General features: G+C 35.8%; 1 protein-coding gene across 1 annotated transcript in view; it reads right to left on the bottom strand.

Moving 5' to 3' along the window:
* LOC105226142 (uncharacterized) overlaps positions 1-6,386 on the bottom strand; it is a 270,787-nt gene extending 264,401 nt beyond the window's left edge. The window contains exon 1 of the mRNA XM_049455824.1: positions 6,275-6,386. The gene's annotated coding sequence lies outside the window, so the exon portion shown is untranslated. The remainder of the gene's footprint in view (positions 1-6,274) is intronic.
* Positions 6,387-21,728: the final 15,342 nt, after the last annotated feature.

Raw genomic sequence — 21,728 nt, forward strand, 5'->3', positions numbered from 1 at the left:
GCGCGCCGTCGAGGTCGCAAGTTCACTACACGCTCGGTTTCCAGCGTAATTTTTAATTTTCTTGTCAATCAAAGTAACTTCGAATTTATTTGTATTTAAGGTAATTGATTAGGTGTGTAGCTTGGAGGTCGCTGGCAAATGAGTTTGGTGTCAGAAGGGCCAAGCAACAAGCTGGTAACAAGACCGGGCTAAATTGGCTTAATGAGGTAAAAATCAAAAGAAAAATACTAAGAACACAGATACAACAAAAAAACAACAACAAAAAAACAATAAAAAAAATAAAATAATAAAATTAAAAATAATATGCTATATGCGTAACAAAAAAGTACCCAAAAAGTAACCAATAAAAATATTCAAAAAAATAACCAAAAAATAACTAAAAAAAAATATAAATAAAAAATAATGAAAAAAATATCAAAAAAAAGTCCAAAAAAATACTCGAAAAATAACCAAAAGAAATAACCAAATATATTAAAAAAAATATCCAAAAAATAACTAAAATTCTTCAATCTTAAACTTAAGATACTATTTTCTCTCATCTACAGCAGAGTTCGCTTCTATCTCTCTTTGTACAGCCACTCTCACTTACTTTCCTATGACAAATATCACTCTCTCTCTACTTGTCTTAGTCATTATTTTACTCTTTATGGTAAATAACTTTCCATGTACCTTCAGTCAACATTTTAGCCATTGACTTCTCCATTTACTCTCCTTTATATGCAAATATTTATTAGCCCCCCTTACCCACCTCATCGCGCACATTTTCCGCCGCATTACTTTGGCATCAACCCTGCACTAAATGTCATCCAATTTCACTTTAATCACTGTCATTTGCGTTAAAATGCATATCCAAAACTAAATTAAGTTGACGTTGAATTGCTTTTAAATATTTCACTACTCAAACTCGTGAAACAGAGCTGTCAATGTCATTGCGGTCACTGGCATTCGACGCAAAGAGTCGGTGCGATGTTATTTAGTGAGCTGGCACAGCGCGCCGAATATCAATTAAGTGCATCAAGTAGGGAACTTGACAAGTTGACAATTGTCACTTGAATGAAGAGATAGTTTGAGAGTTCGAGTGGCGAGTGTGGGGAGAGAGAAAGTTCATTGGAAGTTAATATTAAAGGAGCAATTTCAATTATTTCGAAAGTTTTGGAACTAAAACATCTTTACTGCATTTTCAGCTGGTTGGATAAAGTCTTAAAGGAAGGGGAAGACCTCCGCTCCGTTGGAAACATCAGGTGAAGAAGGACCTGGCTCCCCTAACGAAGTTTTATGTTTCTCCATTGCGAGGTACTATCAAAATTCCATACTTTTCCGAATTACTTGTATATGGAATTTCGTTGGCATTTTCGGGACCTAACCTCACTTCTGTTAAATTTTATTGTTTCTTCTTGACAAACGTGGAGTCCACAATTACACTGATACAATTTAACTATTAATTAAACACTTAAGTAATTGCTTTGTGTGTTTTAAGCGACTCTCAATTGAACATCGTTCACGTTCCGCCGGCAATCAGCGGCGCTGAGGTACGAGCAGAGTTGATTTGCTATTTGTCGAGTTGCCAGAAAATCAAATATTAGCAGGTAAATAATTAATTAGCTTAAATGCAAATAGAAATTAAATGCAAACAACTAATATTTGTGTATAAACAATGCAATGTTGTTTTTGTAAGCGAGCAGCAGCAATAATAAATATAATATGCTCCAACAATAACAAGTCGCTTGCGTAGGCGTCACTTGATGGCGCGTGTATTGACGTGTGACTGGGGAGTTGGCTGGCAGCGGCGCGTCAATAATTGAGCAGAATGAATTGCAATTGATTAAATTGCATAGAAATGAAAATTAATGATGACTTAATGGCTGCTAAGTGAGCCACTACTGTGGCGAGGTGACGGCCGCTTGCACAAGCGCATTAAGCGAAAGTCATTAGAAATAATTTTCTTTGCTTGATGTGACAGTAATTGCTGGTACTAAGCACTTACACACACTAGCACGTGCATTTGCGAGGAAGTGCTTTCATTTGCGGTTTGAAATTTGTTAACTTGTATGCCGAACACGATTTATCGCCAATTATCGGCAAGTTTGGGCAACTAAAGACACAATAATGTGTATAACAGGAAAAACCAAATGTAAAGAGTGTATGTAGACAACTAAACATCAACAAAATAAGGTGGTAAAAACTGTAGAAATTTGTATCACAAATTTTAAAACTGGTATAAAAAATTTGTAAATGTTTGTTTAGTATTTTAGGTTTCTAAAGTTAGAAACAATAAATCCAAAAAAATAAAACAAACTGGTCTAACGTATTTAAAAATTAAATAAAATTTGAAACTTGAAACGAAATTAGTTTTGTACTCATCTGATATTACTAAAGAAGCTTTACAGATTAATATTACTAAATTTCAAAACTGGTATAAAAATATTTATCACTTTTGTTTAGTATTTCATCGTTTTAACTTTAGAAAACAAAAAACGAAACCTTTAGCACAATAAAACAAACTGGTATAACATATTTGAAGCTGGTATAAACTTTGAAATTTGATTCTTCGCTTATTTATTATTAGTAGAAAATTGTTTGGTAGTTTAGGGATGAGAAATAATTTTGGTATACAACTGGTATAATCGATTAAATGGTTTATGAGGTAAAAAAAAACAACAATATATATTGTGGTAGTGATTAAACTTTAAAATTATACATACAAATGTTTGACTCAAATACATGAAAAAAACAAAACCTTCACATGGAAACAGAAAATTATAAGGTTATACAAGTACTCTTCCGTGCGCTTAATTGAATGTGCCCACGCAGTTTTAAGTTTGTATTAGTGTGTTTTTGACAGCTGAAAATTCGCAACCGCAACAATTGAAGCATAAATAGTTTGCATAATTGCGTTAGAAATTTCTTTGTATTTGCATGATTGAGATTCAAAAATAAATTTAATAGACAGAACATATGGAAAAGTGCTTTAGGTAAATACTAATTTAATGCGTTACAGCATTGAGAGAATTATTCAAATATGCCTCATTATTTGAGTAATTTTATGCCAGTTTAAAAATTGTGCCTTTAATTGTGCCTTGTATATGCTGTAATGCAATAACATAAAAAGTAAAGGGACAAATTACAACACAGCACAACGCGAGTACATAAAAAATGGTCTAAAATATATGTGACTGGTATAATATATGAAATTGAAGTCAAACTAGTGCAACTGGGATATGAAAGTCTGCGAAAACTTATTTTAACTTTTATTTCGAGTTTATAAAAACTGGTCTAAAAATATGTGACTGGTATAATTTATTGAAGTAAGCTAAAATTGAGGCAAATATGTGTAACTGTAACTAACTGTACTGTTAAACAGTGAAATTACAAATTTTTCGAAACTGGTCTAATTTTTCTTTAACTTTTTTAAGTCGATTAAAACAAAGCTAAAATAACGCGCAAACGAAGATTTTTAATCGATTCAGTAGAATTGCCATTATGAACTAACCAAATAAGTTATGGGCGCAGAAAAACTGGTATAAAATGTCCAAACCCAGCTATTAAATTATTTTCGGGTATATGATCTCCCTTGTTTAATGGTTGATTGCTAAATTCAAAAATGCCACTTACTAATCTACATAAAGACCAGATTTAAAAACTGGTATAAATACAAAAATGGATTTTAAAGTATAAAAGTCAAACTTCAGGCTTTAAACTGCACTGCATTCCCCACTTTAAGTCTCCCAACATGAAATACAAACACACACACCATACAATCAGCATTCAATTTATCCCATCGAACTTATGCGCTTAATTTACTTATGAAAACTCACATTGAATGCCAGAATTAAGGGCAGCAGAGAAAATACGAACGGGAAATGCGCACGAAATGCAACAAAAGCAAACAGCAGTAGCCACCAAAGTGTGGCTAAAATGCAGAAAATATGCGAATGACTGCGCTGGTGTGGCAGACACTTGAACGGTGGCAATAGCGGCAGTGGCAAGTTGCCGATAAAGTGAATTTCATCACTTAATCTACTGGCACTGCGTGTGTGTGAGTGTGCGCTTGAGTGTTGGGCACCAATGCACCAATGGAATCAATGAACTGCAATAATAACTTGGTTGCCGAACTGCCCGGCAATTGTGAGCCTCACTGCAACTGTTGGCAAGCAGACAGGCAGACAAACCGTCGGAACAAAAGCGAAGCGTAAATGAGGAAAATGATAAAGTTTGGAGGACAGGAGCTTGCAGAGAGCGCGGGCAGTGTGGAAAGTGTGCGAAAGGCGCTTAAAGGGACGCAGGAGCGTAGTAACTGCATCGAACTGCGCTGTGCCTGATATAAGAATTGAACTGGAAAGCCATGGCGCCTGAATGTAGGCACTGCGCGAACTTAAATTCGCTGCAAGTCGTAGGCAACGATTAAAATTTAATACACCACCATTAACGAGTAAAATGCGGGCATTTTCGCGAATGCCGAGAAAGCTTGTTAATGTATTTAATGTACGCGCGGCGCATACGAGTTAAATCGTCAGTGAAATGTTGCATACTTTTGCGCGCAATCGCTTTTCTTACCGAATCGAATAAATATGCAACACAAATTGAGTCAAAAGCGAAGAAAACGAAGTAAAATAAATGCAAGCCCACGAGCAATTGAAAAGGGAACGCGTGCGGAGCGTGGAAAATAATCAGGCCGTCATGCCATGAATGCGTGGTCGGGTCGTCGCGCTGAAATTCGCAGCAACTGCAGTAATTCACGCGTGGACCTATGAATAAAGGCGTGTTCATACATATCCATATACGGCTGGCTTTCAGCGCAAAAAGCTTATGCCCATTCACTTATCTTTCCATTCACGTAAAGCCATCGCTTCGGCTTCATCATCTTTTATGCCAATCGCACACACACACACACACACTTACTGGCGGAATGAAGAAATGCATTCCGTGGAAAATTGCTGGAAAATTGCGGAAAACTGTGCAGTTTTTTCTTGCATTTCTTTCACCTCGCTTTTTCGCATACAATGCCATAATCACAGAATTCGCGCAAATTGGCCGAAAAATGCAGACAACCTTTTTCGAGTAGACAACGCAACGGTCAGCCAACAAACCAGCCATATATTCAGAGCGCAGACTGTGCAACCCTTCGCCAAAAGGAAACCAAGTATAAAAAGCATAAAAATATATAAAAAACTGAAAATGAAATCATTTTATGCCCATTGCATGCTTAAGTCATCGTGTGCAGTGTGAATGAGCGGCAGTTTGCTAACAAATGAAGCATACATCTCGGCGCAATTTAAAGCCTCTATGCACGTCTGTGTTGACCACGTATGCCCATATTTTCTTTGCTGGCCAAAAACACACAAATATGGCATCTCCCATATTTGTTATGCGAGTAGGCATGTGCCACAGGCAGTATTTTAAGCAAAAAAAATTTTACAGCTGCTTGCCACAGTTCACGTGCCTATGCCACTATGTAATAATTTTGAGATTTAAGATATATTATCTTCACTAGGCAGGCACGTGAGTTTGCGCCTCGGCTGATAAGAAAATTGCAAGCAGAATTATAAAAAAATATATAAATTCTACTTTTTCAAAAAGCGTTTCGGTAAAGTGGAATCACATTTATTCGAAGGAAGACATGAAAGTGATAATATCACGATATCTGTATATGTATGTATATATGTATAATATGAACTGGTATAAAAGTTACCTAGCACTCTAAGTGAATGTAGACATGTTCTACAGAAATAATGATAGCGATGATGTATTTAAACCGGTATAAAAGCTACTTAGCACTTAGTAAGCGAAAATTGTATGAAGATTTTGCTAATTTCCTTTTAAATGCGCTTAAAAGCGACAAATAAGGCTTTGTGATGATTTTTAAAAACTGGTATAAATTTAATTTCATCTATAAATTGTTTTTGGACTGAATATATACTAATAAAAAGCAAGTTTAAGGTAAATGATGCAAAAAAATAAAGTTTTTAAACTGGTATAAAATTAAATTATTGCAAATAGTACGTTATACATTTTTAATACCGATTTAAAAGCAAAAAAGTAGTTTAGTAAACCTCAAAATTTCAATTCAAAAACTGGTATAATTATCACTGGTATCACAGAAATGCATCGTCATACAGGGATTTTGCCCACTTAACCACAATAAACCTTAAAATTTCAATTAAAAAATTGTACAAAATACACAAAATATTCAATTTTTGAAGTGCCAAAAATTTGCAATCTGAGTAAAAATCGCTTTAAAAATCATAACTTTAATTAGTGATTTGAGAAATCTTACCTTTTGCACTGAACACTGGATCTCGTTCTTCCTAAAACTTTTTCACTTATCACTTCACACTTTTTACATCATTTCATTGGACATTTTTTATATTTATTGTCATTAAATTATATTTTGAGCAATTTCGCCTTTCATATGCCTTTTTAAAAATTGACAACTATGAGCCTGTCCAACATCCTTCTTATAACACGTATTTTTCAGTTGTTTGAATGACATCTGCTTCGTTTTAAAATTGTTGGTACTGAAAGAGAAATAGAAAAAATATGATTAATAAGGCAATTTGAGTAAAAATGCCTTAAAAGAGGTAAACATCCTTTCTATCGAATTTATTTATATAAATATGCATAAATGTATTATATTTTATATAATATACTAATATTAATTCGTTGTAAATTACAAAAATTTATTTATACCAAAAACTGGTATAATTTTCAACTGGCATAAATTTCATTTTTTCATCAGAAATTTCATGCTAAAAGTTACTTACAATTTTACAATGTTTTTAAATAAAATAAAAAAACGAAACTGGTCGAAATGTCATATCAAATGCTTCTAAAATTTTAACGTTTTCATTATAGAATTTATTTAAAACCCACAAATATGTTATGCGCACGCAACCTTATTTGCAATCTCTCTTTTACTTCGTTTAACTACATACATACATCCATATGTACATCTTATCCACTCTCGCATTTGTTTGGCTAATTAAGGAGTCTTTCTGTCAAGCACACGGCTTTTCAGTTAACCCGTTTGGCAAGCCGTTTTATCCCAGTTGCCATTTTCAATCATCACATTTGTTTATTAGCCGCTTTTTGCTGCCCTAGCGAAAACGGTAATACCCCAGTATGTTTACATATGTATGTATGTATGTATCCATGTATGTGTGCACGTCTACGAGCACCGTTCAATCTGGAATTCTCTTTTCCGCACATTTTCCTTTGAAGTGTTGGCTTAAAAGCTACACTCTGTGTTACAAAATGGAAATGGAAGTGTGCGAAGGGGCCAAGAAAAAATAAACGGTTGTCTGACTCACAGCGACATGTTTGGCATAATTGACAGAAATGTCAAGTGATGTCAAATTTTTTGACATTTTTCAAGCATTTTCCGCATACGAGTGCATGCTGCCCCGGAGTGAGTAAAAAAATGTTGATAGAGATTTGCAGCACATTCCTCCTCGCACTTTTTCGAACATTTTTCTAACGTGCAACGTTGCTGCTCCGCGCGCTGTCAGCCGATGCTTTGTCATGCACGCCATTGTTGTTAGACGTACACACAGGCACTCATACATATGCGCATGGCATCCACTTGATTGTGTCAATTGAAAGGCGTGTGTTGCAACATTGTCCTTTGCTTTGGCTGATTGTTTGATTGCCAGCAATTTTTTCGGAGCATTCTATTTGTTGCCAATAACCGAAACATTGTTGGTGCTTGCAGTTGACAGCAGTGAGTTGACGTGGAAAAAATTGATACATTGACACTAACATTTTTGCATACATTTGGGCGCCAAGGCAAACGCTGGAACGCACACACACACTGACGCGGCGAATTTGTAAACAGGAAAGTGTCAGGCAATTGAAAGTGACACCAGGGCACTAATACATTCACATGAAAATATATATTGAATACGAGTGCGATAAAGTGAGTTGAAGTAGAGGATTCGATAGATGAGTAGTGTTGTATTTGTATTGTCGCTTGTAACAACAAATGTAGCTTACAATTGAAGTGGCAAATGGAGAGCATATTGTTATTTAACTACTGAAATTCGTTAAATTCAAGCGAAACACAGTTTAGAGCATATCTTTTTCAACAATCGAACAACAAAAATATAAAATATTAATAATAATAAGTAAATACTGAAACTGGTATAAATATAAACAGCTTAAAATAAAGTCAAAGAACAACATTTTGAAACAATCAGTAAATATACCATTCACTTTAAGTTTATTTGGTACAAACTGGTCTAAAACAAATTGGCAAAAAACTGGTATAAATTTTGAGAACAAAAATAAATATCGATTTTTTTTTTTAAAGTGAGGTATTATGTGAAATTGTAGTTGCTTAGTAGTTGCGAAATCATAAATAGGTGCAAAATTCCAAATGAGATGAATTGGTATAATATTGTGTAATAAGAGATTTGTTAAATACGAAAAAAATACTCACCTAGAGGTCTTGAGGTATAAATTTTATGCAAAACTCTATAAGATAAAATTTGATATAATCTGGTATAAACTGGTATAATTATAAATAAGTGAAATACGACGACCAGCGAAAGCCAAGAGTTCAAAATGACTTAAAAACACAAAAAGTCTCAACTAAAAAATTTACTTTAAGAGTTTCATGCAACAAAACAAACTGAAACTCTGCTTAAATCACTTAAAGCGCGATGGCGATTCTCCCTAATAGTGAAAGCTTGCAACAAAATAAGAGAAAACGAAAATCGATATTCGTTGAACCGAATTTTCGTCGCCTTGCCACAAAAGCGCACTAATGAATTATGTGCTACGCACACGCTTGCCGCACGCATTAATGCCACATTTTCGCAACGAAAACGAAAATGAAAATCCAAACTGACATGTTTGCTGCTGCGACAAATGACAATTTGAGAGCAATAGTGGTTGTTGCTGCTGCTGCTGCAAATGCATAAGACAAGCGGTTTTCAAGTGAAAATGCAAGAGCAGAGGAGGAAGAGGCAGGGTGTGTGTATGCGGGTTTTCGTTAGAGACAAATCTTGCTGGTAAATGCAAGCGACTGGGGCCTGCCGCATGCTTGCGCCAACTGCGTGGCGGTGTCTGTGACAGCTTTTGTAATCGACGGCGACAATTTGAATCATTGCACTTGTGGCATGTGCCCCACAAATGTACAACATGGCACAAAACACAAGTGCAGCAGCGTGCGCGCGCCACTAAACAAGGTCGCTCACACACATACAGACACACTCGGGCTCCAATACAGCAGTAAACATATACATATGCAAGCGTCGCGCCCGATATCCGTTACCACACACACACGCACGCAAGTGTTTATGGTAGCGTTGCACATTACAAGCTACTTGTCACATGCATTCGCTGACTGTCGCATTGCTGGCGCCGCAGTGTGGCAAGTTCGCAAGTGTCATTGCCATTTTACTTTCATCTATTTTGGATTTTTTCCACTGCCACGGTGCCACGACTGCCAGCTGCTGCCTGCGCTGACTTTTTCATTTATTTATTTATCTCTATGTCACACAGATTTCATGGCTGCTGCCAGTCACTATTGCAGCCGCAGTTAATTCTATTTCGCTCGACGCTAGCAATTGCCGTTTGCCTCGAAATGTGTAGTCTGCTTTAAGGCGCTTTAGCTGCCATTCGCTATCAGTAGCTGCGCGCTTATCGCTACAATTGCACGCCGAAGCTTAGCGAAAGCGCTGTGTGTATTATTTTTGCCATTATACCCTGCACGTCACCACCTAGCCGTGTCTTGCTCCTCCCCAGCTGCCTGTGGAAGCGCGTGTCAACATTTGCCTTGGCGCTCTGCTGCCGCATGGCAGCGCTGCTTTGATTTGCTCTCTACAACACACTGTCATTTATTTTTCGCTGCTCCGTTTGCTTGCTTTTCGCTTTAAATGCAATATAATTTGTTGCCCGGGGAATGCAGCTGCCATTGCTGCCGCTCTGTTTGCTGCTCATTCGCTTCATATGCTGTCTAAATTTTTACAAATCTCAAATATTTATTGTAGATAAGATTACACAGCATATATTAAGTGTGTGTCCATGTGTAGCTAAATATGCATAATTTTCTTGAGAGAGGCTTTAGGCAGTGAAGCGCTGCTGCGAGAATATGTGTGGATCGATTTTGGTGGAAATATTAAATATAAGCCTTTTTATAGAAGAAAAAATAGCAACGATATATATGAAAGAAAGCTACACGTATTTAAATTAAAGATTGAAATTATCAAGGAACAAAATGGAATGGAACGGAACGATATGAAATGGAACGTAAAAAATGGAATGGAACAAATAATATGTAATGTATGTAGTATAAAGGATAGGAAGGATTTTTTGATCGGAAGGACATGAAATGAAACGAAACGGAACGGAACAGAATTGAAGTAAATTGGAACCAAGTATATTAAATGAAAGATGGCGATACGTATTTAAATCAAAGATAAAAATGTTAAAGGAACGAAATGGAATGGAACGGAACGATATGAAATGAAACGGAAGAAATAAAATGTAATACTGGAAGACAATGTAATCGAACAGAAAATGTAAGAGACTATTTCCAACGAAATGGAATGGAACGGAAGTATATGGAATGAAATAGAATGAAGAACACGCCTCTTTTGTAGCATCGGCAGCTTACAAATATTCTAAGCTTAACTTGAAGACATCGGTAAAGTTGGTACCAACTGTTCAACTATTCCATGGGAACTCAACACAGGGAGAGCTCGAATGGAACAAAAAGAGCATTCCTTTGAAGTTTCAGTTACAGGTTTGAGAAAAATGTCGGATAGCTCCCACTAGAAATTGGCTTTTCAACACTTTTGCCACCAATTGACAAAGTTACGCACTAACCCGGTTTGTTAGGCTTCAATGGCTGCTGCTATTAGCTTACTCAGCAACATAACCTAGAAATCATAATCACACTATTGCAGCATCAATTTCTCAGTCTCACTTTCATTGCCTTGATGCCATTATCTGCCTAACTGCATTTACCTTTACTAACCTCACTATCGATCCAGCACTGCATGGTGCATGCCGCGTGCTTTCAAAATTCTTTTTAGCCGTTATTCGGTCCATCTCTGGCAATTTCTGCTGTCCTCGGCTGCCTTTTTGTTTGGCTTATGTGTTCACAAAATTTGTTTGGCATATTCGCTTAGGCGGCTCACAGTCAATCCCCAACCCTGCTTGCCGCTTGTTGCAACATTTGCATGTATGCGCCGGTTGCCGACACACGCGCAACATTGGCTCAGGCGCAGGCTGGTGTTCGTTGTCCGTTGCCTGTTTGCTGTTGGCTTGTCGAGCTCCAGCCGTTTGCTGGCGTTTGCCGTATCTGATCCGCATAGTAACCCATTTTATTAGGGGTAAGGCTCGGCTGCAAATATTGGCAATTGAAAGAAAAGACCCAGTAGGAAAAATGCCACACAATTTGAGTTGATGAAAGAGAAAAAGTATAGAATGGGCTCGACTTGTAAAAGCATGTATACAAGTAAGTCTTCTCATGTGTCTAAGCTCATTTAACTGTTCGGCTTTCTAAAACCTCTTAATATCTTGACCCCTTGTTCCATTACCGAGACCTTCTCAATTGAATTAATTTCTTTTATAGCTGCTGGTCTCCTCTTTGACCCCCACATACCTTTTTCAAGCCCCCCACAGCTAAATTCACATGCTCTCACGTGTTACTTTGTATGTGTGCGTGTGTGTGCTTGCCGAGCCTTCGTTCGCTTGTAAATGAATTAATGCGACTATGCGAAGCGCAAAACTGACAACGAAATTAGGATAATGTCGGATGTGGCAGCGACAAGGACAATGGCAATCAATGTGCCACACTGCTGTTGGATTAGCAACTAACAACAACAATGAGGAAAAGAATGGTACACTGTGGTTAAGTGGGCATTGAGTTAATTAGCGAAGCTTTTCTGCTTTTAAAAAAAGTTTCAAAATTGAAATTTTTTTGTTAATTTTTTTGATTTAAGAAAATTTTCAACTTTTTTTCAACATTTAAATAGCAGATTTTGCTATGTTATAACTTTTTTTCAAAGGCTTTGGTTCAAAAAAGATTTCGAATTTTTTTAAATTTTTCTGTTTATTTTTTTCAATTTTTTTTTTAGAAAAATTTAAAATTTTTCTGATAAATTTTTTTTTTAATTACGAGAAATTAATAAAAATTTCATATTTTACCCAAAAAAAAAGATTTTTGAATTTTTTTATCAAACAAATTATTTCCAAAAAAAATAATTTTCCAATTTTTTTTATCAAACAAATTATTTTCAATTCATATTTTCACTTAAAAACTCTTAACATATTTTTTTGAATTAAATTTTTTTAGAAAAATTTTAAATTTTTCTGATAATTTTTTTTTTTAATTACGAGAAATCAATAAAAATTTCATATTTTACCCACAAAAAAAACATTTTTGAATTTTTTTATCAAATAAATTATTTCCAAAAAAAATGATTTTCCAATTTTTTTTATCAAACAAATTATTTTCAATTCATATTTTTACTTAAAAACTCTTAACATATTTTTTTTCAAATTAAATTTTTTTTTAATTTTTTGAAAACCACATTTATTAAAAATTATGTTCAAAATTTGTTTGCAATTTTTCTATCAAGAATAAAAATGTTTTAAGAAAGTTTAAAATTTTTCGAACAAACGAAATATCGGAAGTAAACCGAATGATTATGATTTTTCGAAAAATGTATCTTTTTTTTCTTCAAACAAAATATTTTAAATAAAAATTTTTACTATAAATATTTTAGAAAAAAAAAAAATATTTTAAATTCGCCAAAAAACGTACATTATATATTTTTTATGAAAATTGTTAGAAGCAGACAAATTTTTTGGAAAATTCAAAATTTTTGGAGAAATATGGAAAATTATAAATTTTCTAAAAATTATTTTCGAATATTTTTTGCTCAAACCAAATATTTCATGTAAAAATTTCAAAATTTTATTTAAAAATTTTAATTTTTGGCAAACAAAATTGTGGAAATCCAATTTTTTTTCATTTAATTAGCCACTTCTGTGAGTTAATTCCACCTCCCATCCGCATTTTTCTAATTTTCACTAGAATATAAATTTTCTACAAAATTCGAAGCAAATCAATGGCAAAATAGCTAAATTCCACCGCCACCGCACACCACCGACCGCCGCTTCAGCCCACGCCTAATGTGAAGAGCGCATGAATGCGTGTTTGCTTTCTGTGTGGCATGCCACCGCAATGTTTGCGTATGTCCATTTTCCGCCTGACTTGCAACGGCTCGGCGAAAGCTAGCAATAATGCACATATAAACACACACATGCATACAAACACAAGATACACATACATGCATATGAACGCAGGTACAAGCTGATGTGCTGCATGCAATAGCTATGCCCCAGCCATGTTGCAATGTTGCAAAACAATGTTCTAATGTTGCAGTGACGTTGCAGTTGTCGTTACATGTACACGTTTTTACAGTTAGTGTTGGTGTTGTTGTAGTTGTAATATTTGTTCATGCCGCTGTGTGGATTTTGTTTTCCTTCCTCCAAACAACTGTTGTTAGTTTTATTGGCGACGGTGTTGTTGTTGCAATAGTAGCAAAGGCGCTTTGAAATTTTTGCTTTAAAATATTTTTTGTTGTTATATGTAGCAACAACAACACTGTGCTTGTTGCCTTTTTCACATGCGCTTTCTTTTTCAATTACTGGTCAGCCGACTTGAAACCCTCCTTGGAACAACACACTACTTTTTTTGAACCAAGAAACATACTAAGTGTTTGCTCCTTATCTCTTTCTCGGGAGATTTTTATATTTCAGCTCGTAGCACCCCTCAGTCGTCCTTTTGATACACAGCCAGTTATTTTTTCCGAGGATACGGTCGATATTTCCGTATTATGTAGGGCAAGCTAAACGTAAGGACTTAAAAATTAAGATCGCCTGTGTCTCGCTTATTAGTTCTGACCTGAAGCTGACGGAGACTTTACAGTGTTATTCGGTATAGTTATTAACCAGGTAAATTTTCTCGCAAAAGAACCAACTTTCTAACCGAAAGTCTAGCCACTTTGTAACCGAAAGTCTAACTGGTTTGTATCGGAAAGTATTTCATCTTTGAAGCGAAGATCTTAGATTGCTGTTTAAGTGAGATCTCTGACAGGATCGACCTCTTAAGCTGGACCTTAAACCTATATAGAAGTTTTTAGGTACCAAAATCGACAGAAGTTCTAAGCTGCCCAAGTCTGATCACTTTAAGATCTCATAAACTAAGCGAGTATGACAGTAGTAGAACCATAAAGGTTCGGCGATCTAAGCGGTCCAAATCTGATCCCTTGAAGGATCGACCTCATAATTTAACCTAGCATGACAGTGGAAAAACCACAGCAGATCGGCGTCTAAACTGCCCAAGTGAGATTCCTCATAATCTAACCTAACCTAGACAGTTTTCTTTGGGGTATATGGTAAACCAATGATTGTAAAAGTGTTCAGAAACTTAACAAACTGCCCATTGGCATTAAGCACTGAACTTATAGTAATAACAACAACATAAAAATTGGCTATAAACTGCAGCGACAGTCGGAGACCGGAATAAACTCAAGGACGGAGTACAAAACAAGGCAACAAAAATTCTCTCAAGAATGGGCATCATACGAAAGGGAAACTCCTTAATGGCGAACAAAATAAGCAATTACAACAAAAAACAACAACAATAATAGTAGTAACATATATTAGAGCTAATAACAAGCCAAGCAGCGGCCACTTATAAATAGAGAGGACAAGCATATAACGCTTGGGGCTGCACCTGGCACCAATTACCGACACTGATGTACATAGGTGAGGACAGGACGGGGGAGCCTCAGTGACTGGTAGCGACACGGCTACAACAGCGTCTCTATACTGACCGAGTCAACACCGAACAAATGTGTAGACGAGAGGCACACAGAGTTGCTGCCAATAAGCAGTCGCGGCAGGTTATAGTGCCACAACAACAACAACAAGCTGCAAATACAGTAATAAAATATTGGTAATTGTTGCCAATACATCGGCGTGGCCATAAATAAAAATGCTGACTGGCAGCAGCGCCAAGTGGAGCAGTGAGCGCCGAACGACCGGGCGTATACGCAACCTTCAGCGCGCTCGAGTGCCGGTGCCAAAATACCCCACACGGCCGCCATACAAACGGCTGTGATTTATTTGCACGTCGCCGGTTGTGGCATATTGGCGAGTGCCGCTTTGTGGTCGCTTATTACTGTGTAACGGTGCATGCGTTCTTTCGCCACTTCTTTGCTTATTTATAGATTTTTTTTTCGCAGTTTGATGTTGTTGTTGTTGGTGTTCCTTTTGTTTGGCTGGCAAAGTGGTCACCTACGACGTTTGCATTTCATTCCACTTGATTGCCTTTTATGTGTTTAATTTGGCGCTGTGGCAACAGCAAAGAGAAAAGAAAAATGAAAGTAATAACAACAACAACTACAATAGCAATAACAAAACGTCGCGCAACGATGCGAAAAATCAGTGAGCGCGACGAAAAGGTCAACTTTCTTTATGGTTTCACAGCCGTGTGCGCCCCGTTCCCTCCCGCCTGCATATCTCTCTCTCTCTCTCTCTCGTTCACTCAGTCACTCTTTCAATCGCAGCTAATGAAATATGCGCCATTCGTTTGTCGATGATTTATTGAATTTAATTTCATTTTATTGCGTGTGCCGCATACTAAATGATTCCTGGCACTTAACCACACACTCATGCAAACACTCACACACACACACACGATACTTGGCAGTGGACACGGTCAACGATTAAAGTTGTGACTCGCTTTGTTTTGCTCCGCTTTCATTGCTTGAACGATTACAGACTAACAGCAACAACAATAAAGCGTGAGGAAATTGTCAAGCACAAGTCTTTTGTAGTTGTTGTTGGAAATGTGTGTGCGAGTGGTGTGCATGAGACGAAGGAAATGTCCAAAAATGGCAAACGATTTAAGCTTTCCTTTACCGTTAATATTTGCTTTGATTCCTTTGTTGTGTCGATTTTAACACATTTATTGCATTGAGTGACTTTTGATTGCTGTGATGCGATAAAGCAAAGTGAGTAAGGGTAGGGATTACTCGGAGAGGAAGCTTGAAAGCTTTTGTGGTAGGTACAAAGTACTTAAATCGAATTATTTAAGTTCGGTCGATACGTAAAAGTTAATCAAAAGAAAAAACTTGGTAAAATGTTGCTAATTCGTTTTTGTTTTTGGGAAAAAGTGAAAGCTCTAATTTCATACTAAATGGCATAAAGGCTGCATAAACTTCTACTATGGTTTAAGCCTTAAGAGTTATTTCAAACTTTGTAAAAAGCTGCAAAAAATGTATATTTTTTTGAAAAAGCGAAAGCCCTAATTCTAAACCAACTTTATTAAAAAGCTTCTTACTACATTTTCACATGAAATGCATTATTTCAGACTTGGTAAAAAGTGTTTGAACTTTTTTTAAAGTAAGAGTCGTCATTTATGTACAGTATTTAGAGTTTTATGAAAGCTTCATAGACATTTCTAGCGAAGTTTTAAAAGCATTATTTCACAATTAGTACAAATTTCTTGAATGTTTTTTTGAAATAGTGAAAGCTCTACTTTTATATTAAATTTTTTAAAAGCTTCATGGACTTGTTTAGCGAGGCTTTTACCAAAAAGGAATTACTTCAAACGTGGTAAAAAGTTGTTGAATTTTTTGGTTTTTTTGAAATAGTAAAAGCTCTACTCTAGGAGGAGGAAGGAAAAGCTCTACTTTCACATTAAATTCCATAAAAGCTTCATCGATATTTCTAGCTAAGTTTTCATAGTTAAAACATTATTTCAAATGATTACAAGTTTTTGGATTTTTCATATCTTAAAAAATTTAATTTAAGTTTAATAAAAGCTTCATAGACTGTTCTAGGGAAGTTTTCACCCTAAAATGAATATTGCAAGCTTTTTGTAAAGCTTTTTTGTATATGAAAAAGTGAAAACTTACTTTTATATACAAGTTTCTAAAAGCTTCATAGACATTGCTATATAAGTTTTCCAAATAAAGAATTATTTCAAACTTGGTAAAGAGTTGTGGTTAAAACACAGTACAACTTTTTTTAAAGCTTTTTAGGCGTTTCTATAGAAATTTTCATCATGAAAGCTTTACTTCAAATACTCAAAGCTTCTAAAGCTTGGATAGAAGTGATTTAAGAACGTGCCTTTGTAATTTATGCACGCTTTACATCGTATTTATAAGTTTGATTATTTCCAAATTATCAAGTACTTAAATATACGCGGATATAAAATTGTTTATAAGCAACTTATTGTAAAATTATGAAATTAGAACTTTTTTCAGTAACTGATGTTGATATACTTAATTTGAAGTGTTCAACAAAGCTTAAGCTTTGCATGAAAATTTTATTATTTCTTACAATTACTTTATAAATGAAAAATGTAATGTAATGAAATGTGGCAATATTCAGCTTAGGGAAAGCTTAACTTAAAAGCTCTGCTGAAACTTTCACATAAAAATAATACAAATGAAATAGAACAATAATAAAATAAATGAAGTCAAGCTAAAAGTACATAAAATTAGTTGCAAGTGTTTTCCTTAGCGCTTTCATTAAAAAATTTAGTTTAAATAATTAAAGCTTTTATATTTTTGTATCACTTTTGTGAAATATAGTATTCTGTTTGTTTGAATATTATTTCGTTTAAAAAATGTTTGAGTTTTGCAAGGTGCCTTCATAAACAGAAGTAAATACCATATATAAATGTTCACCAATGTGAAAGCTTAACTTAAAAGCTTTGCTGAAGCTTTCATAGAAAGCTTTGAAAGTAATACAATTGGTGCAAAAGTAACTAAATTTATCAGGCACAATATGAAAATGTTTATATATTTATTAAAAGCGTGTTCCTCGGAGCTTTCATTCAAAAAAACAAAGAAAATGTATCAATAAAAGCTCAAAGTACTTCTATACCACATTTGTTAAACAAACTATTATCGAAAAAAATTTTAAAAAGCTCAAAGGAATTATTAATATTTTAAAGAAACTCAAAAGAATTGAAAGCTCAGCATATATACTTTTTTGCCGCTGCTGCACATTCATAATCTTTAAAAGAATCAGCTTGAGTGTTTAAATATTGGCTTTTTGGTCGCTTGGCTCACTGCCGAAATGCCAAAATCGTAAAACAGATTTGCTTTTAAGCCATTTTAGCAAAACAGTTTACAAATGTGCTTTCACACTTAAGTGACAGTTCAGCCAAACACAACAACAACAGCAAACGGAACGCGTTGAGAGCAATGGTTGGGGCCACACTTGCGCAGCCCAGCACATTAGCGTCGACAGCAAGACGCGGCGACTGCCGAAAAGCTTTTAAAGGGGTGTGCGAAGAATTTAAAAGGAAGCGAATTTACTTGCTGGCAAACATAAAATACATTGTAAAAGGGTTAAGCAATGCGCATTGCAATTTATTTCACTTTACGGCAGCATGAGCAGAACAAATGTGAGAAAATGTTAAAAAAGAAAAACGAAAAAAGCTGAAGAAAGCTGAAGAAAAAAGTGCGATAATAAAGCAGTGAGTAAAAGCGCTGCAGAGCAGCACGGACGCATGCGATGTCAAGAAAGTGTGAAAAGACACTTCCTTTTGGGCGAGGAATTGGAACCGACAAAACCGAAGGCGAAACGCGCCGGACCGGAAGACGATACAGCGCCTCGGCTGGGACAGCCGGTGGAGCATGGGAGCAGCAAGCGGAGTTCAATGCCGAGCAAAGCGTAGCAAAAGTGGAAAGCGCCAACAAATGTGCGATTTATTTGTGTGCATAAATTTAGACAGCACACACATACATATGCGCCAAGCATTTGCCACTTCATTGCTCTTCATTTGCGTGTGTGTGAGTTTAAATATATATTTTCTGTAGCGATGTATATTTATGTGCGACTGCACTTTTCGCGATTTGGCAAAACGAATGGATTTGCTGCCGCGCTGCCTTCTTGAAAGGCGCTAAAAGCATTGCTGTTGCGCACACCCACACACACATGCACATACATTGGGGCACCAATAAATTATAGCATACATTAAGGCGCTTCAGCGAAAAGTTGTTAAAATAGCAGTTAGGAAAAATTGCTGTGTTGAAAGCAAAAGGGTTTAGCTGCGCCCAAAGAAAAATGGCAGAAAAACAAAAACAACAAAAGGAAGCAACAAACATGTAGGCAACAACAGCGCCAGGTATGCAAATTGCCGCTGCAAGGCAACAATCCGTACTTGTACCACAAGTAAATGGGGGAGCAGCTACAAGTAAAGGAAAAAATGCTCGAAAACAAATTTAATACACAGGCAGTAGGCGGACAAGTGAGTAATTTTTTCCCGCGCACAATGCACGACAATTCAATTTTCATAAATTTCGATCGCGTGCCGCTAAATTGCAAATTGAATAGGGCTTTCATCAGCAGAAGCATATGTGATTACACTTATATGTGTGTATGTGTGGCAAGTGGGTAATTGAATTCCGCGCGAAGCACAAGTCTTAAATTTCATGTAAGAAATCAGCTGCCTATAACATATTCACTCACTTAAAAGCTCGTAAGAAGGGGGAAAAATATTGCAAGGAAAAATTAAAAGCTTAAATGCTTTAAAAATCGCATATTTTAAAGTGTCTGGTATTGGTTTGTTATAAAATTTAAAAATAAGTGGAAAAAGAGTGAAAGCTCTCAAGGACCGTTTATTTAAATAGTTGTTTCAGTTGTTTATTGGTAGAAATTTTGTCTTAAAAATTGATACAGAAAAATATTTAACTTAAATAAAAACAGAGCTTACTAAAACTTTTATTATGAAAGCTTACCATTAAAGAGTGAAAGCTCACAAGCATCATTTAACTCAAGAAATTTATGACAGAACTTTTTATAGTTGGGAAATTTTTCTTTAAAACATTTTATGAAAGCTTACCATTACAGAGTGTAAGCTCGCAAGGTTATAAAATTCTAGGCAATATATATTTTAGTATTTATTTTGCTAAAGCTAGAAACCTTTTCCAAGGCATTTCAACATATTATTTACAAATACCGCTATCTTAGCAAGCTTTCATGTTTCATGATTATATTTATATAGTATATATCCATACTTTTTATTGCAAAATTAGAATCGTAAAAAGCTTTTTAGTAAAAGCTCTATGAAAAATTATAACTATCAAATAAAGGTTTGTCAACAAAACAATGCTTTAAATAATAGAAACAGAAACCACTACAACAATATATATAACGATGTGAAATAAGAGCTTATAAAGCTTCGTAGGATATGATAAAGCTTCATTAGCAAAACAACGCCGAATGAAGCAAACGTTTTATGAAACTTAACAAGCTTTAGTACTTTCTAAAAAAAATAAAGACTCCTAAGTGAAAGCTCCGTGAGAAAGTTCCATGAAAAACGAACTTTTCAATGAAAGCTTTACTAATGAAATATTATTTCCATTAATAGAAACAAAAAAAACTTCTATTATAACTATACGAATGTCGAAAATAACTTGTAAAGCTTCGAGGGCTAAATGAAAGCTTCATTCGCAAACCAACTACGAATGAAACATACCAACTGCCGCAGAAACATTTTTTTATTGCTTCCTTTCGGCTACAACTATTTGCTCCCCCGCGGCACTTTAACGCTTTTCAATTTCGCATGCATCAAGTAACAACAACTACGCACAGCTCATAAAAAACGACTCACCCGTGTCGAACACTTGAACGCACTTCAGTCGAGCGCAATTTGATGCCGTTCACGGGGTGCTGCCACAGCCACTTGCAACCAGCAAGCCTCGCATGGCTCAAAAATGCCGCACACACACATACACTTACCCGCACGCAAATTGCGAAATGGCCTATATAACTACTACATGCAGCAACAGCAACAACCACATCAGCAGTTACGCAATCAGCATATTTTGCATAAACAATGGCGCAACACATATAAGACGCCCAAAGCAATCAACGCCGGCGGCAAATGCTTGCAACTGCTGCTGGCAGCCGCTAAATGTGCATGTGTGTGAGTGTCTGTGTTTAGGCAAGGATACACAATGTGTGCGTGCACACATGCCATTTCTCCAATAAGCGCCGCCGGCAAGGCGTGAAAATTATTTATGCGCGCATATTGCGTGTCGCCGTCAAAAACAAAATTGCCTGCGTGTGGCAGGCATGTAAGCAGCGGCGGGCAATGGTGCGGGTTAGGGAGCGCAGGCAGCAGCCTGGCTTCAAACAAACTCCTATTTGAGGCAACATGTGACGCTTATTGCTGTTGCCACCACCTGTGGTGTCTTTAGAGCGCAACCGGATAACAGGTAATTCTGGCAAGGTTTTTGCATGTTTGTGCCACAAGCAGTTTATTTTCAATTTGCATTCGCACTCACGCATACATTCAACAACCGGATTGCGTGGGAGCGTGTAAAAGTTCTTGATTTTGAAAAAGTAAGAGTTTCATTGAAATTATTTAGTTATATACAATAATGCTTTAATATCATACCAAAGCTTTGAAAAAAAAAATGAAAGCTCAAGAAAAGCTTTTAATTATTTTAGGCGAAATATGAAAGCATTAATCAGACTAGTGAAAGTTCACGATATTATACAACTTTATAAACGCAATGAAAAGTGTATGAAAGCTCATGGAAAGCTCTCATTAATTTTACATTTAGTGAAACTTTTTATAAGCTGAAAAAGCTTTTGCGCTTTGCACTCTTTTGTTTCTTTTAATCTATTTAAGATTTCACTTATTTTTCTGCTTTTAACTGAATGAGCTTTCTATGAGCTTT

The sequence above is a fragment of the Bactrocera dorsalis genome, chromosome 4 (assembly GCF_023373825.1).
Source record: "Bactrocera dorsalis isolate Fly_Bdor chromosome 4, ASM2337382v1, whole genome shotgun sequence".
In the NCBI taxonomy this organism is placed as follows: domain Eukaryota; kingdom Metazoa; phylum Arthropoda; class Insecta; order Diptera; family Tephritidae; genus Bactrocera; species Bactrocera dorsalis.